Below are 17,068 nucleotides of genomic sequence, written 5' to 3'. Positions count from 1 at the left end.
TATTTTAAAGTTACCTGTTTAATGTTTTCACTTTGTTTATAGGTTTAAAAGCTATTCCAATGGGAAATTTAAACAAACTTTTCAGCATCTCATTTAGATGACTTTTGTTGTTTATTTTGAACACTTTAAAATGTTTGTATACACATGTATACATGTGTGTGTGTGTGTGTGTGTGTGTGTGTGTGTGTGTGTGTGTGTGTAATCTAAACAGGGAGGCTGGTAGACACAATCTGTGTTGTTTTCTATTAGTGTAACTGGTTCATATTATCAATAACTTCTTTATAAACAAAACTTGTTTATAATTTGTGTAAAGAGTAGAATAAGTCCTATAGCTATGTCTTGCTTTTAGGTCTTTAAACAGCATATACACTGTTAGGCTATATCAGTGAATATTAGTGCATATGTCTTCTCAGATGCATTGGCTTGCAGAATCACTACATTGATGAGTGTTTTATATCAGAAGTAGAGTTGGTAAGGTGCCAGAACTGGACAGGATATAAGTGTGTCAGGTCTTGATGAAGCTTCTCAATTACTTAATCTGTGAAAATGTTCAAATATTTGAACAATAATTGATAAGCCTAATATGTAGCTTACTTCCTTCTTATGTGCACAAGTACTTAGTAAACACTTTATCAGCTATACAGACATATTCTTGTCTCAGTTAAATAATGCAGCATCTTAATGTCTTAGTAGAAATTGTTCCAGTATTTACCATAAAATGTGTCCGTGCATTCCCTTCATTATTTAAATTTTAATCATCCTAAATATGTGTGTATGTGTATTGTCCTGAGATAGCATTACATCATCCTAGTTAGCGATGGAAGTTCATCTTTTCAGAATAATTAAAAAATGCTGTACCTAAGTGCCTTGAAGAAGAAAGAGATAAATAGAAGCGAACTTAAATACAGATGCCTTCAGCCAGTCTCTCTACTCCTATATACACATTGTTAAGTCTCTTCTATGGATGATTGCTCTTTACAGATGATGTAGAACATATGTACCTTACTCCAGTTTTCAAAGTTGTTAAATAGAAATTGTTAAAAATATATTTTAATGTTATCAATATTTTTTGAAACCTGAGGAGAAGATGCTAAATAAAATCTAGCATGCCAATGATGAATATGTCTGAAATTATTTTTATTCACTTTAATTTTCTGTTTCTTAGTGTAGGTTTTATGTTTCATATTTCTAAAGGTTCATAAGTATATGTCCTGAAATTTGTCTCTGAAGTTATTCACAATTAAAATATTAGGAATTCAAAAGCAGTTCTAATGTGGAGCAAGTTTTCATGAGGAATAAATGACCATTACATTAGTTCAGAAAATGACATAAATATAGTACTCTGTGTATGAAATTGTCAAAGTATAATAATAAAAATTGTGAAAATACATGTTACTTTATAAATCAGAGTTTGACAGGCCACATTTAGTGATGGCTTTCTTACTGACAGAGGTCAAAAGTAGTCTACTATTACAAGATGAGAGGGAATATAAATATGTCCCCCTTCTGTTCCTTCCCTTCCTCTCCTAATGTATTCATTAGCCTCCATCCTTCAACCATGGGGGCTTCACTTGAGGGAGCTTGTCTATTTTTTATTACCACCTTCAGAAATGGCTTCAAACCACAAAGGTGAGATCAGAGTTTTGTTTTTAATGCCTTTGGAGAATAATTTCAGCACAGAAGTGCTCCAAGGAAACCCTGAAAGCCATATCCCAACTATAACAATTAAAAATATGAAGTCCATGCTGCACAACTGTCTTGCTATCTGCTTAAGGGGAACCCCTGGCAGTAGGATCGGAATCCATCCCTGGCGCATGAGCTGGCCTTTTGGAGTCAACTTCTATGACGGGACACCTGGCACAGCCTTGAGGCAGGGGGAAGGTCTTGGACAGGCCTCTACTAAATGTAACTCTCCATGGAAGGGCTTACCTTCTTGTAGGAAGAAATGGAGGGTGGGTTGGGAGGGAAAAGTTAGAGGGGCAGGAGGAGGGAAAAGGGGATCTTTGGTGTGTAAAATGAATATAATTTTTATTAATAAAAATACAATACAACCAAAAATAAATAAATAAAAATAAAAACATGAAGTGCATGCAGAGTGTTAGGTATTTAGGATTAATTTTTATGTATTTCATTTTGGAATACAGCTCATTATATGATTTAACTAAATGTAAAATGATTATATGTTTAACTTATATGATTATATCTTGGCTCTTACTAGCAGAAAAAACAACTCAAACTGAAAAAACACTTTGTTTTCTAAAAATGCCCAGAGTTAAGGATCCTCAGCCATCTTGGGTTAGGAATTTTGCATTTCTTTGCTGGATTCCCCTGGCTCTTCCATTTCAATGCCTTGGCTCATCAACAGTCAGGTGTATGGTGGTTATAGTCAATGCTGTGGACACACAGACCCAGCCATAATCATGAGGTGCAACTAGTTTCCAGAAACCTTCCCTCTCAGTTCGCAGTATTTGTTCATAGATTCACAAAGATCTGCCAGTGTCAATATAGAAAATATCAATTTCCACATGTTCTGTGGAATGTTGTTTTGATAGGAAGAAACAGGATCAAAATGGATATAGAGTGGACCAAACAGTAACCTAGGATGCTTTCCATTATTTATATTGAAATAAGAATTTTCTTATCTTTTAAAACTACTTATAGATAGTTCTTTTAGTCATTTTATTATTGGCTTTTTGGTTTTTTTGTTTTTACAAATAGTGTGCAACACTGGGATTTCCTCATACTTAATTTTGCATTATCATTGTGGGAACTAAATTACACATGTTTATCTTAGTAGTAAGTATAAAGTTAAATTGGTTTTTATTTGATAAAGGAGTTCATGTTGTCATATGACAGCATGCCTATAGATCTAAGTTGTGAACATACTGAAAATTACAAGAGAAAGGATTCAGTTCATTTTAGTCACCTGCTTTGCCAACATAAATAATTATCAAAGGATTAGAAATGGTCAGGACTGACTGCATACAAATCCCACTTACTAAGCTGTTGCTTAGTTGAGTATTTTGTTCAGAGTAGCCTCGGTCTAACACATATACACACTCACTAATATCTCACAATTAACCAACAGAAAGGAATTTTTAATGTACTATGTGAATCAATCATTGTTATACACTTCTTAATAAATTTAAAAAGAACAATTCCTATTGGCAAACATTAAGAAAATTCTAGAAACTTGCTCTTGTACAAAATGGATAAAGCTCTATATTCACTAAATTCAGAATAACAAATACACTTGGCTTGAGGTTGTTAAGTTCAAATATGTTTCAAGTTTTCTAAGCATTCATAATGCTTTCTTTCTTCATTAGTTTTGCTTCCTAGTCATATAGCTTAGTTTAAGATTAATAGATTGACTATCTACCAAGAGAAGAAAAATTATCTTTAGTGTCATTCTTTGGTACAGAGAGAGAAACTTAGCTTCTGAAGGATATTGTGAACTTCAAACGGCTGTTACAACAGACTTCGTTAATTCACATGTGTTTACCTCACTTGGCCATGAAGAATACTCCCAATATGAAGTGGAGTCATGTTCTAACAGTACATTTTTGAGATCCAAATACAATGTCACCAAAATCTTATTTTTTGAAGCCTTTGCCTTCAGTTAAGATTATTGCCGCTGGGATTGTCATGTCTTTAGCATTCTCAGGTGGTAGCCTGCAGTTCATCACCATTTGCACTGTTTCATCTGTGAGTACATGTCAAAGCACACTAACATATGGTAATTTCTGAGTTATAACCACAACTTAATTCCTTTTCAGTAAATAAAGAGTTCATAATAATCTTTCCAACTTACCTTATTCAAGGAAATTACTCAACTTTTTTGTAAGTCAAGTTTTGAAATTTCATGTACACATTTATAACTTAACAATTTTCCTGAGTTACTGTGGGGATCATTATAAACTGCAGTCTACTCTACTACAGTTTGTTTCTATATTCACTATCATTTTAGTCATGATTTTACAGAGCTGTCATTACATTATAAAGATTTCAGCTGGCAAGCATTCTGGAGTGGTGGTCTACAGAAATAACTGCTTTATGTTTCTCCTTTCAATTTTAATTAGGATTATATCAGGATTTACAAACTTATTAATACCACACTCCTCCCTAAAACTCTCTTGTGGCATTCTATTGTTCTTGAATAAAGTGTAGTTCTTACTAAAGTAAAAGTTGCTTGGTTCTTTAATTCTCGTTTATCTTTTAATTGTGTTTGTTGTTGTAATGCTACTAGTTGAATTGTTTAACATCCTGAAATCAAACTGGTTCTCTCTCTCTTTCTCTTTCTTTCTCTCCCTCCCCATCTGTGTTTTAAAGTGAAATATTCCCTGTCTCAAATCTCAAAGATTTAACATTTTTCTTTTTTTTAAACTTTTTATTGCTTCCTTGTGCATTCCACATCATGCATCCTGATCTCATTTATCTCCTTGTCCCTTCATAGCTGCCATCTGCCCTTGCAACCTCTCCCACACAACAAAATAAACTCTAAAGAAAAAAATCAAAAGACAAAACCAAAAACAAACAAACAACAACAACAACAAAAAGTCCCATCATGGAAGCTGTAATGGGATACAGTGAGTCACACAATATACACTTTAGTTCATACATCTTTTCTTTTCATGTTCATGGCAATGAGTTTAGTCTGGTTTGAAGCCTCTGGCTTCTGCTACATCTTTGGTCCAGGGGGCGCTCAGTGGGACTCCTCTTGGATATCCTATTGTTTCCTTATGTCATGGAGATCCTGCAGCTTTAAGTCTGCAGGACTGGCCCCTTCATAAGCTCCAACACTTCTCAGATAAAGTGAATATTGAGATGGGCCAACTCATAACCCTCTTTCTGGGCTTGAGTGGTAGCTTAGTTAACACCAGGGCGAGCTCTAACAGCATTGCCCCAGCTAGATCATCCACTGTAGCAAGGAACAATAACCCTGATCTCATGCCCTTGGGACCAGCTCGCCTGCACCCATACCACCATAGGCGGTTCTATCAGTGCTGTCATTGGAGAGGTGCAAGGGCAGCGCTCCTGCTCTCATGCCCCTGAGGCCAGCTCTCCCTCCTGCCACAGGTGGCAAGGGTCAGGAATGGGAAGAGCATCTTTCCCCCACCCATGCCACTATATAGCTCATGAGTGGGAGCCGAGGTTAGCTCTCTTACAGTTATGCCCTCAGAGTCTGCTCACCTGTGCCCCTGTGTTGTCCAGGCAAGGTAGAGGGCCTACTTTGCCAAGTGCTGCAGCCAATGAAGGGCATGCCAGCTCTGCCACATGCCACAGATATCTAGGGGTGTGGGATGACTGAGGACATCACTCACTCCCCCATTCCACCATTTGCAGATGTAGGGTAGGACCATATCTCCCATGCTTACCGGAAGGGCTAAATCATCTGCACCCAATCAGCAGGGTTGGCAAGGCTTTAACTTTTAATGGGCAAGAAGTCTTAAGTTAAATTAAAAAGAAAAAAAAAAAGCATATACCCAAGTTAAGCAGATCTATGCATCTCAATAAACTTCTATATAGTTTGAGCAACCCTTCAGAACAAAAGTTGTTTAGTTTACATTGTATTTTACACTTTTACTGTCAAATATACTTTATGCACTAACCACTAAGAAAAATGAAACATAATACAGTTAGAAGTAAAAATACAATTAACTTTATATGCTTTCCTCCCCAAGGGGAGGTACAACCTACTGTGAGCTGTCCAATGTGTGTACTTGGAACACCTAGGAGAACAGTAAGAACCTGCAAACACTCAGTTATGTCCCAGAGAGTAAATATCCTTCATACAGATATCTCAGGAAATAGTTTTTGTTAGATATGTCTTAGTAAAATTTTCAGTGGTTTTGTTTAGGTGACATACTTTTCTTAAACAACCATTATCACTAAGGTAAAGAGAACTGCTGAGTAGTAGCGTTGAATATGTAGCATAGAGACACAAAACCCAGCATAACATAAATTGCTGCAAAGACCTGTCTGGCTCCAACACTAATATCTGTAGTGATCAAACAACCAGCAATGCAGGAAATGCTCTAATCTTAACCTGGTTTGCTTGTTTCCTCTTTCTGCTGGCTCTTGATGTGGGACTATTGTCAAAAGATTCCCTTTTACTGAACTGTGCTCCCATCTAACTTTATGCACAGAACTCACTCGAGTATCTGACAAAGCTCACCCAATGTCAAGAGACACCACATGATTCGTTCCTGGTGGTTAGGAGCAAGTGCTCTAGTCCTCATTTGATGCTTGACAAACTTACTTTTGGTAATTTCTGCTTAGCTGTGGAGCCCCCAACTGGATCAGACCCTCTGGATAAGTGAGACAATTGAATACCTTGAACTGTTTGGGAGGCACCCAGGCAGTGGGACCCTGACCTGTCCTTAGTGCATGAGCTGGCTGTTTGGAACCTTGGGCTTATGCAGGGACACTTTGCTCAGCCTGGAAGGAGGGGACTGGACCTGCCTGTATTGAATCTACCAGGTTGAGCTGAATCACCAGGGGAATCTTGGCCCTGGAGGAGATGGGAATGGAGGGAAGGGGCTGGGGGGAAGTTGGGGGCGGGAGTGGGGAGGATAGGGGAACCCATGGCTGATATTTAAAATTAAAACACAAATATAATTTATAAAATTAATAAAAATAAATAAATAAAATTAAAAGCTCCCATGTTTAAAAAAAAAGTGTGAACAGATGGATAGAAAATTCAAATTATTCAGAAGATAGAAGTAGAGAGGAAAACTGGCTGTGGTCGATTATGTCTATATCCCAGGAATTAAATAGCTGAGTCAGGAGGGCTGGCACAAATTGGAGATTAACTTGGGCTAAAAAGTGAGTTCCAGGTTACACCTGAGACACAGTGTAAGATACTGATGAGAAACAGAGAGACAGAGGGAATAGAGAAAATAATTTTTTAAATTATGATAAAATAGTGTAAAAAATATTATTCAGTAATCTTATAAATATGTTGATTGATTTACTGACAAATTTTCACTCATGTGGAGAGGAAGAACAGCAGAAGCAGTGAAGGGTAAGGTTTCCTGCTCTTGCTCTGACCTCGTGGTTTTTAACTCTGCAATTGGTTCTGTGTTTCTAATTTAACAAGCTGGTTACATCTACACATTCTAGGACAGAAGATCTTCAACCCTCAAATCATAGCATCTATCTTTCTTTGTCCTTCCTTTGAATTAGAACTAGAAAGACATTCACCTGCAAGTAGTATCTACATGGCCTTCAGCCTCATGCCTGATAAAATTATGTAGATATAAATATAATAGTACTGGTATTAGTTCCTTAGGACAAATACAAAATTGATTGTTTATAGAACCTCAATTTATTTTTTCGTAACCCTATAGCCTAGGAGTTAGAGACAAAAATGTCAATAGATCAAAATAAGGATATATCATTTTATGGCTAGTGGCCAGCCTCTTTATGTGGCCTCATGTGGTCTTTCCCTACCTGCACTTGGCTAGCTTTACCTTTGTTTGTTCATGAGTAATCTTTGTATGAGGATCTTGGTCAAATCAAATAAAACTCGCACTGAAGATCTTGTCTAATCTATATCTAAATGGTAACTTTCTTAGGTATTTTACTTGAACATGCAAATGGAGGTAAATACAATTCAACACAAAAAATAATAAAAGGACACCATCTTCCCAAGAAAATATAATGAAAATTGTAAGCACACAGGTATAAATGTAGTCTTATTTTATTTCAATAGGAAAATGCTGAGTGTGATGATGTATGCATATAACGCCAGCACAGAGCATGAAAAGTTTACAGTTAGCCTGAGCTACATGGCAAGTTGCAGGAAACCTGCCCTATGGATAAAGCCTGACTCTAGATAAATATATGCACTCATTCATTCTTTCATTTATTGGTTCATTCATTTAGTCAAGCATCAGGTTCGGTATTATAGGAATCATGCAAAATCATGTCAAATATGACTAAAAAATATTAGAAATGACGTGACAAGCTAATATCAAAGGAGATTCAATTGATGTAGAAATGAGTTTATGCTAAAAACGAAACTGTGGAAATGATGTTTGAACAGGAAGACATTAGTTATGCAGATAATTCCAGACTATTTAAAACAATCATGCACACACAGACACATGCACAGGCTTCACAACATCACAATGAAGTTTTCATATTCTATTACCTGCTAAAATAAAATTTCAGGAAGTGATATGTAGTTAGAGTTTTCCTGCCTGGCCCACAGTCAGGACAAATCTCTCTTACCCGCCAGTCCCACAGTCACTCAGACCCAACCAAGAAAGCACACAGAAACTTATATTGCTTATAAACTGTATGGCCGTGGCAGGCTGCTTGTTATCTACTTCTTCTATCTTAAATTAACCCATTTCTGTTAATCTATACTTTGCCACATGGCATGTGGCTTACCAGTGTCTTTACATGTTGCTTCTCATGGCGGCGGCTGGCGGTGTCTCTCCCCAGCCTTCTCCATCCCAGAATTCTCTTCTCTCTTGTCCCGCCTATACTTCCTGCCTGGCCACTGGCCAATCAGAACTTTATTTAGACAGAGCGATATCCACAGCACTTCCCCTTTTCTTTTTTTTTTTTTTTAAGGAAGGTTTTAACTTTAACATAGTACAATTACATATAACAAAACAATTATCAAGCAAGAATTACAGTTACAATATTAAAGAAGATATCCTATCTATCTTACATTTGTGAGTCTAAGGTTTTATATCTAACTTATCTTTTATCATAATTGAGGAAATTATAACTATCTAGTCTTTAACCACATCAAAGACCTCAGAAGGATATAATATTACCTGAGAACCGGGAGAAGGACGCAAGCAACTTTCGGGAGTCTTGCAGGGTAGACATAGACAGCTGGCAGCCTGGACAGTCACCTAATGTTCCTTTGTAATGTTGGGGCATTTGTCTTCAGCCCACAGGTCTAGAGTCTCTCAGTCACTTTTCTCAGTGTCCTACAGAATGTTTGGCAGTTTCCTCTGCGAAGCAGGAACCTGAAGGACCATTTTGTCAAGCAAAGTTTAGTGGTCACCTTTCTATGGGTCCTGCACATACAGTCCATCAAGCAGTCCAGGCAAGAACATTTTCTTGCCCAAATGGCTATTTTTGCCAAGGTGAAGATAAATTCCATATGAAGTGTTTTCAATGCCCATCTTCCTCTCTGACGTAAATTGGTGCTGCCAGGAGCAGACATGTCTCACTGTCCAGAAAGTCTAAATTTTAAAAGTATTTTAAATGCCATATTCTGTAGGTCTTTGAAGTATTTGAAGATTACCTATCTATCTGAAATATCTCTATGTATATCTAGAAGACTTAACTAACATGGCTACGAGTATGATTATCATAGATGACTAATTATTAATCTATTTTTAATTATCCATTTCAATTTAAAATGAACTGTACAAACATAATACCTTAAACAAGAGTAGAGATATACACACAGTATAACAAAATTAACTTTACGTTTGTATCAATAGACTAAAATCTATACCAATGTAAAACATTTTAAATGAGTTGTTGCTCTTTAGAAGTAAGTTCATTAATCTACCCTTTCATCCTGTCATATCTATATCATATCCCCTTTTTATCTTTAGAAAGAGATTGTATTTATAATCAACCTGTTTTAAATAAAATAATGTTTTTTTTTTCTGTCCCACACCAGAGGGCTCTTCTGATTTGGGACACAAGAATCTCTTAACCTTTTCTTTTAGCAATATGTTTGGGTTTAGAGAAGGAGTGAGCCAATTCCATCTCCAAAGCCAGCTGGAAATTTGGGCATAGTTTCTCTTACTACTTCCTGCTGGAGGGGGGCGCTGTATCTTATGGGGATACAAAGAAAATTTTAGGATTATAGAGTAGTCCATTAGGGTGAACCTCTGAGCCAGTTGCCTTGAAACCATTCTGGATGTTGGATCATCTGGGCCATGATGTCATCGGAGACCTTTCAGGTGGTCTTGGCTGATCAAACCTGATGTATCTTAATCTGGAACAAATCCACAGCCTCTGGCTTTCTGTGGAAACAAAAGCAGAGACTCTTTTCCAAAGCAACATATCCTTATATCCAAATTTTGAAGTCAAGATACCTTTAAAATTTACATATTTGTTTAACTCAACAGCTTTTACGATCAAATCTTTTTCTGCAGTTAAAAGTCCCAAAGACAACATAAACCAGATTCTCTGTGTAATATCCATCTTTGTAAGACTGAAACACTGCTGTGGCTGATGGCTCCACCCACCTCAGCTTCCCAACATGGCGGTGGTACAGTTTACTGCCAGCTCTGGGTCTGGAGCCATGTATACCATCAACTATCAGAAGCAGTTCTATCAAAGCAGTGCATAGCCCAGAAACTTTTTTTTTTTTTTAAACTAGCAAAGGCTAAATCCATCACACAGCAGAGTAAAGTGTCGCTTATAGATTCCTCATTCCCGCCACATTGCAGGTTAGACGCACACGCCAGGAACCTGCCATAGTAGCTCAAACTGGCAGGCTGCCGCTAACTTGAGAGAGACAACTAGGAAGCTGTTTTTAGCTCCATTTTAGAATATTTTTTCTCAGGTTTTAGGTGGAAATTCTTGCGGAAACGTTGGGCGCCATTTGTAGTTAGAGTTTTCCTGCCTGGCCCACAGTCAGGACAAATCTCTCTTACCCGCCAGTCCCACAGTCACTCAGAACCAACCAAGAAAGCACACAGAAACTTATATTGCTTATAAACTGTATGGCCGTGGCAGGCTGCTTGTTATCTACTTCTTCTATCTTAAATTAACCCATTTCTGTTAATCTATACTTTGCCACATGGCATGTGGCTTACCAGTGTCTTTACATGTTGCTTCTCATGGCGGCGGCTGGCGGTGTCTCTCCCCAGCCTTCCACCTCCCAGAATTCTCTTCTCTCTTGTCCCGCCTATACTTCCTGCCTGGCCACTGGCCAATCAGAACTTTATTTACACAGAGTGATATCCACAGCAGTGATAGAGTCAAGAGATATATTAAATAAACAATTTGGTTTAAATTAAAGATAAAGGCTATCTTTGAACAACTAGTTGTAAAACTGTAACTTACTTAAAAGGAATAACCATCATTGAATTGATCTGAGACATTTTTAACAATAATGATTTGTACCAAAAGCCCATGTAAGAAGGCACTGCAGAGGGTAAATTTCTTCAAAACTTTATGTAAACATTGGGTGCATTTTTTTAATCTGTGAAAGTGGGACTGAGTGATAGGTGTGATGAGATGATGCCCGTGTGTTGGGATTAGACTGAGATTTTATATACACCTGCCTGCTCTACATGGTTTGGAAAGCTGAGAGATCAAAGAAAGCAGAGCCATTTAATGCACTGTCTAATGTGAATTAGCTGGGTGTAGAATATACTACTTCAAATCACATTTAAAGGAAGAGGAGGGGAAGGAAGGGTTGTGGATTAAATACAATATTGTTTGTAAAAGGAAATAATACAACCCAGGTAGTTGAAAAAAATGTTAATGTAGCAGTATCCATTATTGCTCAATCATCAACTTCTAAATTCTGAAATGTGTTATGAACATATGACTACAAGCAGATGACTCTACAGTGATCTATCTGTATAGACTAAAAATTAAAGTAATAAGGACTGAAGGATATGGCATTTAGTACATAACAAAAAGTGCTTAAGTTACCAATAGAAAGTGGTTTTATTGCCCAAAATGAAAACTCAAAGTACTGAAGAGCACTGAAATAAACTTTGGAAGTGAGGAAGAAAAACAAAAATATCTAAATGTGCTACTTAATTTTAATTCAGAAAATAATAGGGTGTTATGTCTTGAGACCTAAAAAGACAAAGTTTTTACTGGTGGGAATATAAATGGATGCACTTCTTGTGCATCAGTAAAAGAATTCTGTTTGTGAAGCAACTCCGTAATAGTGAAGAATTTTGTAGTAACACCATATCATTGGCTTTGTTAAGCAAAAAATATTGATAAAATAAAATGTATCCCAACATTTCCAATGTAGACTGAAAGTAAATAAGTAGTAAAAATCTAGTAATAAGATTTATTACACATATATAAAATGTAAAGGTTTCTTAAATATACTTATCATTGAACAATGAAATATTCCTTATTCCAGGTAATGGGATATTCCTTTAAGGAAACTCTACAACCTTCTAAAATCATAAAAGTCATATGAAGAACATTATTTTAACACTTTTCAATAAAACTTGAACTCTAAAACATAGTCGAAAATATTCAGTCACTTTGAAATTATACAACTTGTTAAATAAAAATGGAAATTAATAATTACAATGGGCCTATTAGATGTTCAGATGCTACAAGACATTAATGAATCAAATTTCATAGGGAAATAAATAGAAATAACTGCATTCATTGAGAAAATATGATAGTACTAATGTTTTTTAATCTATTTTAGGAAATAGAGAGACAGTTCAGCACATAGGAGAACTTCCTCCTCATTCTGAGAACTTGAGTTTAGTTCTCAACACCGAAGACAAAAAAAACTACAGCTGTCTACAACTACAACTCTTGGAAAGCCAATGCTCTCTTTGGCTCTCGTAGGTTCACACAGACACACTACATCACATACATGCCACATACATTCACAATACAACACACACACAACAAACACACACTATACATACAAACACACACACCACACTACACACATGCCATAGACACAAACACACACACACACACACACACACACACACACACACACACACACCAGTCTACAAATACACCACACAAGCACATAAAACACATACATACACAGACACATCACACATAAACACACACCACATATACACATACACATATAAACACACATACAACACACACACATCAACACACAAATATACACAAACACATATACAGACACCACACACACACACACACACACACACACACACACACACGGAGAGAGAGAGAATATATTAAATAAAATTTTAAAACAGCAATACATTTAAAAATAATTTGAACAAAATAATCAAGAAAAGGTTAAGGGAATTATTAACTAAATGAAGGATACATTAGTACTAATTTAAGACACTAAGACTATTGAATAAACTAAATCTCTACCCTTGTGGTGATTTTGATGATTTATATAAAACAGCAGAAACAGAACCTAAATTCTAAGCAAATATTCAACCCACAAAAAAGATCTTCCTAACAGAGTTTAATTTCACTTCTGTCCTAAGTAACAATGTTAGGGTAACAATTCCCAGTGAAATGTAGCTGAAGTCCAACTATACAAATATAATTGTACAAATCTGCAATACTTTGTATTTACAAATGAAATCAGTACTTAGGACAACATAATATGTACTCTACTCAATTTTGTATTTTACTATATACACAGCATGTATACATATGGTCATGTATGTGTATATAATTATGTTATCTATGAGAATATTTCAGGGATGTAGTTTTTCTTTATAGAATTTATTGAAGTATCACTTTTTTGGACATCTACATTTGAAGAAAACTTTGATGGGTATCATGGGTATTAATGTTGTTTTTGCAATATTAATTTTAAGCCAACATATGTCCTTGGAGAAGTAATCAAGAAGTTAGAAATGTTTACATTAATATGGTCAAGTGATAGTAGATGTAAGAAGCAATAAGCATTATTAATTTAAAAAGAAGATGTTTTTCTGTATGCAAACATGGCTTGAGGAATCATTAGCCGCAATAAAAGCTGTATGGATCAGCTAAGCACATGTCTCCTGTAATTTATACCTCTTCTAACAGTCAATGATCCCTTGAGTCACGATTACCTTAGAAATATAAAGAGGACCTAAAACTAAATAATTTCAATTATAAAATGAACATGTAAATTGTCAGCTAAATTACTTGTACTTAATTAGTCATTTTGCATAATGACAGACATTCTCTTTGGGTCTTTCAGTGTGTTAGATAATGCCTGCTATGTTATTTAAGTTCTAATTATGTACAGGCCCTGCAGAAATGTACTGTTAATCTAAGTAGCAGGCCTGAGGAACCCTGGCACTCCTGTACTCCTATAGGCAAACTGCAGTGTTAAATATCTCCTGCAGGGGTCTGTGGCTCATTCAGTCAGTGGTGATGCTAATGTTGGTAGTTTCTTTTTAAAAAGCATTTTACTTTATTTTTTGAGATTATAATATACTGCTGTTATTTGTATCTTCCCTTTCTTCCCTCCAAAGTCTCTCATATACCCCTCTGTGCTATGTTTTAAATCCAGTGACTCTTTTTTCACCAGTTATTTTTTATTGGAGAAAGAAAAGCCTTTCAAGTAAAGGATTAATAGCGTCAGTTCATTTGGCTTTTAGTTTTAAAAATTTTTGAATTTCAAAACTGTGTTCACATCTAGAATATGCATTTTCTGAGAGTTTTCGTTATGTGGTGACTGTTACTGTAACCATGTAAGAGGCAAGAATTATTCATCATACTACAGTGTTCTTGTATTGCTCTAAACTTGTTATAACAATTTTCTTCATAAACAAGTGCATAGAATTCACTTACAGGGCAATGCATTTTATTCAAATAAAAGAAGGAAAATTATAATGACTTGTTTCCCACATAGTTATTTCATGCCTGGTGTGGGAGATAGAAGAATAAGGGAGGGAAGTTTCTTGTTTCAGTATGTTTACTCTAGAGTGAGTTGTGCCTACATAAATGAGTGCACATGTGCTTGGCGTTCTATGAAGGGGGATGAAGAATAGATAGGATTAAACTAACATAACATCTAGATAGCAGCCTATAGTAGCCTAGGGAAGATAAATACAGTCATATCACAGTGGCTGAGGCAAAGTGTTCAAGTCTGACCTGGAATTTATATCCTTTTTACTCATGTATGGAGAATACAGCTTGCACTGTTTTCATGAAAATCAGTCTCAAACACCAGGAAGTTATGCAAAGATTGTATTTGCTTTGTGTAGAGGTTAAGAGTGCTTCATAGTAGAAAAAGTGATACCACTTATGCTGCAGAAGGGATTGTCAGCATCTGCCTGCAAGTATGAAACTGATTTCAGTAAACAGTAGACATTTAACAAAGACTATAGAATAGTTTCTTAATTTTGACATTTGTAAAGAGAGTTTAAACTAACCATTGTTGTGAAAAACAACTTAGTGTGCCATGTTGTCAGGGTAAAAGCTCTGTAGTCATATTCAAAAGAAGCATAGTAATATAATTTTGACATGTAAAGAGATTTGACAACTTTCACAATGACATTTGAATGCTTATGAACTTTAGGGAACAACTGAGTTTATCTCTTCATACATAAAGCACAAATAATGCAAACTATGTTGAACCAATTAGTAATGGAGAAAATCACCTATAGTAAATGCATTTGAAGTAATTCATATGATGATGAAAAGTGGCTCAAATATTATTACACAATACTGTTTACAGACAAATAAAATTATAAATTTGTTATAGCACAGTTATTATATCATAGTTCAAGCAGAAAGAAAATAATAAAGATCTCTTTTAACAAACCGGACTGTAATTTTCAGAGTTTGTCTCTTTGGACACCATTAAATTAGGTTCACAAGGAAAAATACCTCTGTTCTGAAAACATTGCCCATACAAAAGATGGAACACTTACCATGGGTTAGTGGGTAATATCAGTTTATGACCAACTGAAAAAAAAAAAGCACCAGGTGTTTTACAATTATTACATTATTCATCAACAATACTTCCTTGCCAAGAATGCTTGAAAAAAAGCCTCAAAAATCAATGAAGTTCCTTGGCTATCAGTGTACAAAATACAAATTTAATTAATGAAAAAAATGCATTGCAATCTGGAGAGTGGTTTGGAAAAATTCGATTCTAAACATTGACCTGGAACAATTTCTAAAATAATTTGTTCATTTTAGGACATATTTTAAGGAGTAAAAAATGAAATTAAATTACATTAGTTGGTCCTATAATTTGACTCATATATTTTCAGTGTTAAGAGAGATTTCCTAGGGTAACATAGAAAAGATGTTATAGAGCATTATTTTGTAAATCTGTCTGTTGAAATAGAAAACAGAAATGACATCTGTTATTGTAGCAGCATGTTTCAATACAAGCCTACATTATACATTGTTTAATCATAGCATGGGGGCATTATTATAATGACACATCATCTTCCTCTTCAAACATTTTAGTATTGGTTGAAAAACAATATAGATTTAAACATTTTGATTTCATTGACTATTTGAATGTTATTAAAATAATTATTATTTGAAGTCCCTGGATTGCAGTAATAAACTGCATGACTAATTCACTCATGATGATTGTGGAAAATGTTAATAATGATCAAGAAGAAAAACACTTTGGTCAGTAGAAGGACTTTTGTAGTGATATATTGTGTACCCTAATAACCTTATCTGGGGATCAGGGGACAGAGCCAGCCACTAGATCAAACATAGAGGCCAGACAGTTGTACACACCCTTAATCCTATCAGTTGGGAGGCAAAGATCCCTGTGGATCTCTTCATCTCTGACTGTCTCTTTGTCTGTCTGTCTGTCTCTCTTTCTTTCATTTTCTTCAATGCCCTCTTTCTTCTCTGCTGCATGATGGCTATTGGGTGGACATTACACAGTAGAATGTGAATGAAAAGATGTTCCTTCAGGAAGGAACAAACCCTCCTGAGTCAAAAAGTTGGGAACTCGAAGGGAGAAAGACATCATGCCTTTGTAGATTATTTAGTTCATTCTTTCTTCACATTCTAATTATGATTTATTTTATTTTGCAAGCACTCAGGAGCCAGAAACATTTCTATAAGAATGGATTAAGTTGAAGGAAAACAAATAGCGACTCTCTGGGAGGTGCCCTGACCCACATTGAGGCATGTTTGTCTTTCCATGAACGTTGTTTGAGAAGCCCACACCCATGCTTTCAGGGTGCCACTCATTTTCTTAATTCCCATGCTTGATTGTACTTTAACCAAATCTGCACACTAGTTAAAAAATCACTAAAAAATAATGAAAATATACTTAATTTAAGTACATGATGAACAATTTACTTTATCATATCATGGTTATTTTTATATCTTACCTAAGCAATTCTACAATATGAAAATACTGTATACCTCCCAAAAATTTACCACA

This window comes from Onychomys torridus, chromosome 6, assembly GCF_903995425.1.
Source record: "Onychomys torridus chromosome 6, mOncTor1.1, whole genome shotgun sequence".
Classification (NCBI taxonomy): domain Eukaryota; kingdom Metazoa; phylum Chordata; class Mammalia; order Rodentia; family Cricetidae; genus Onychomys; species Onychomys torridus.
This window is presented reverse-complemented; position numbering follows the sequence as displayed.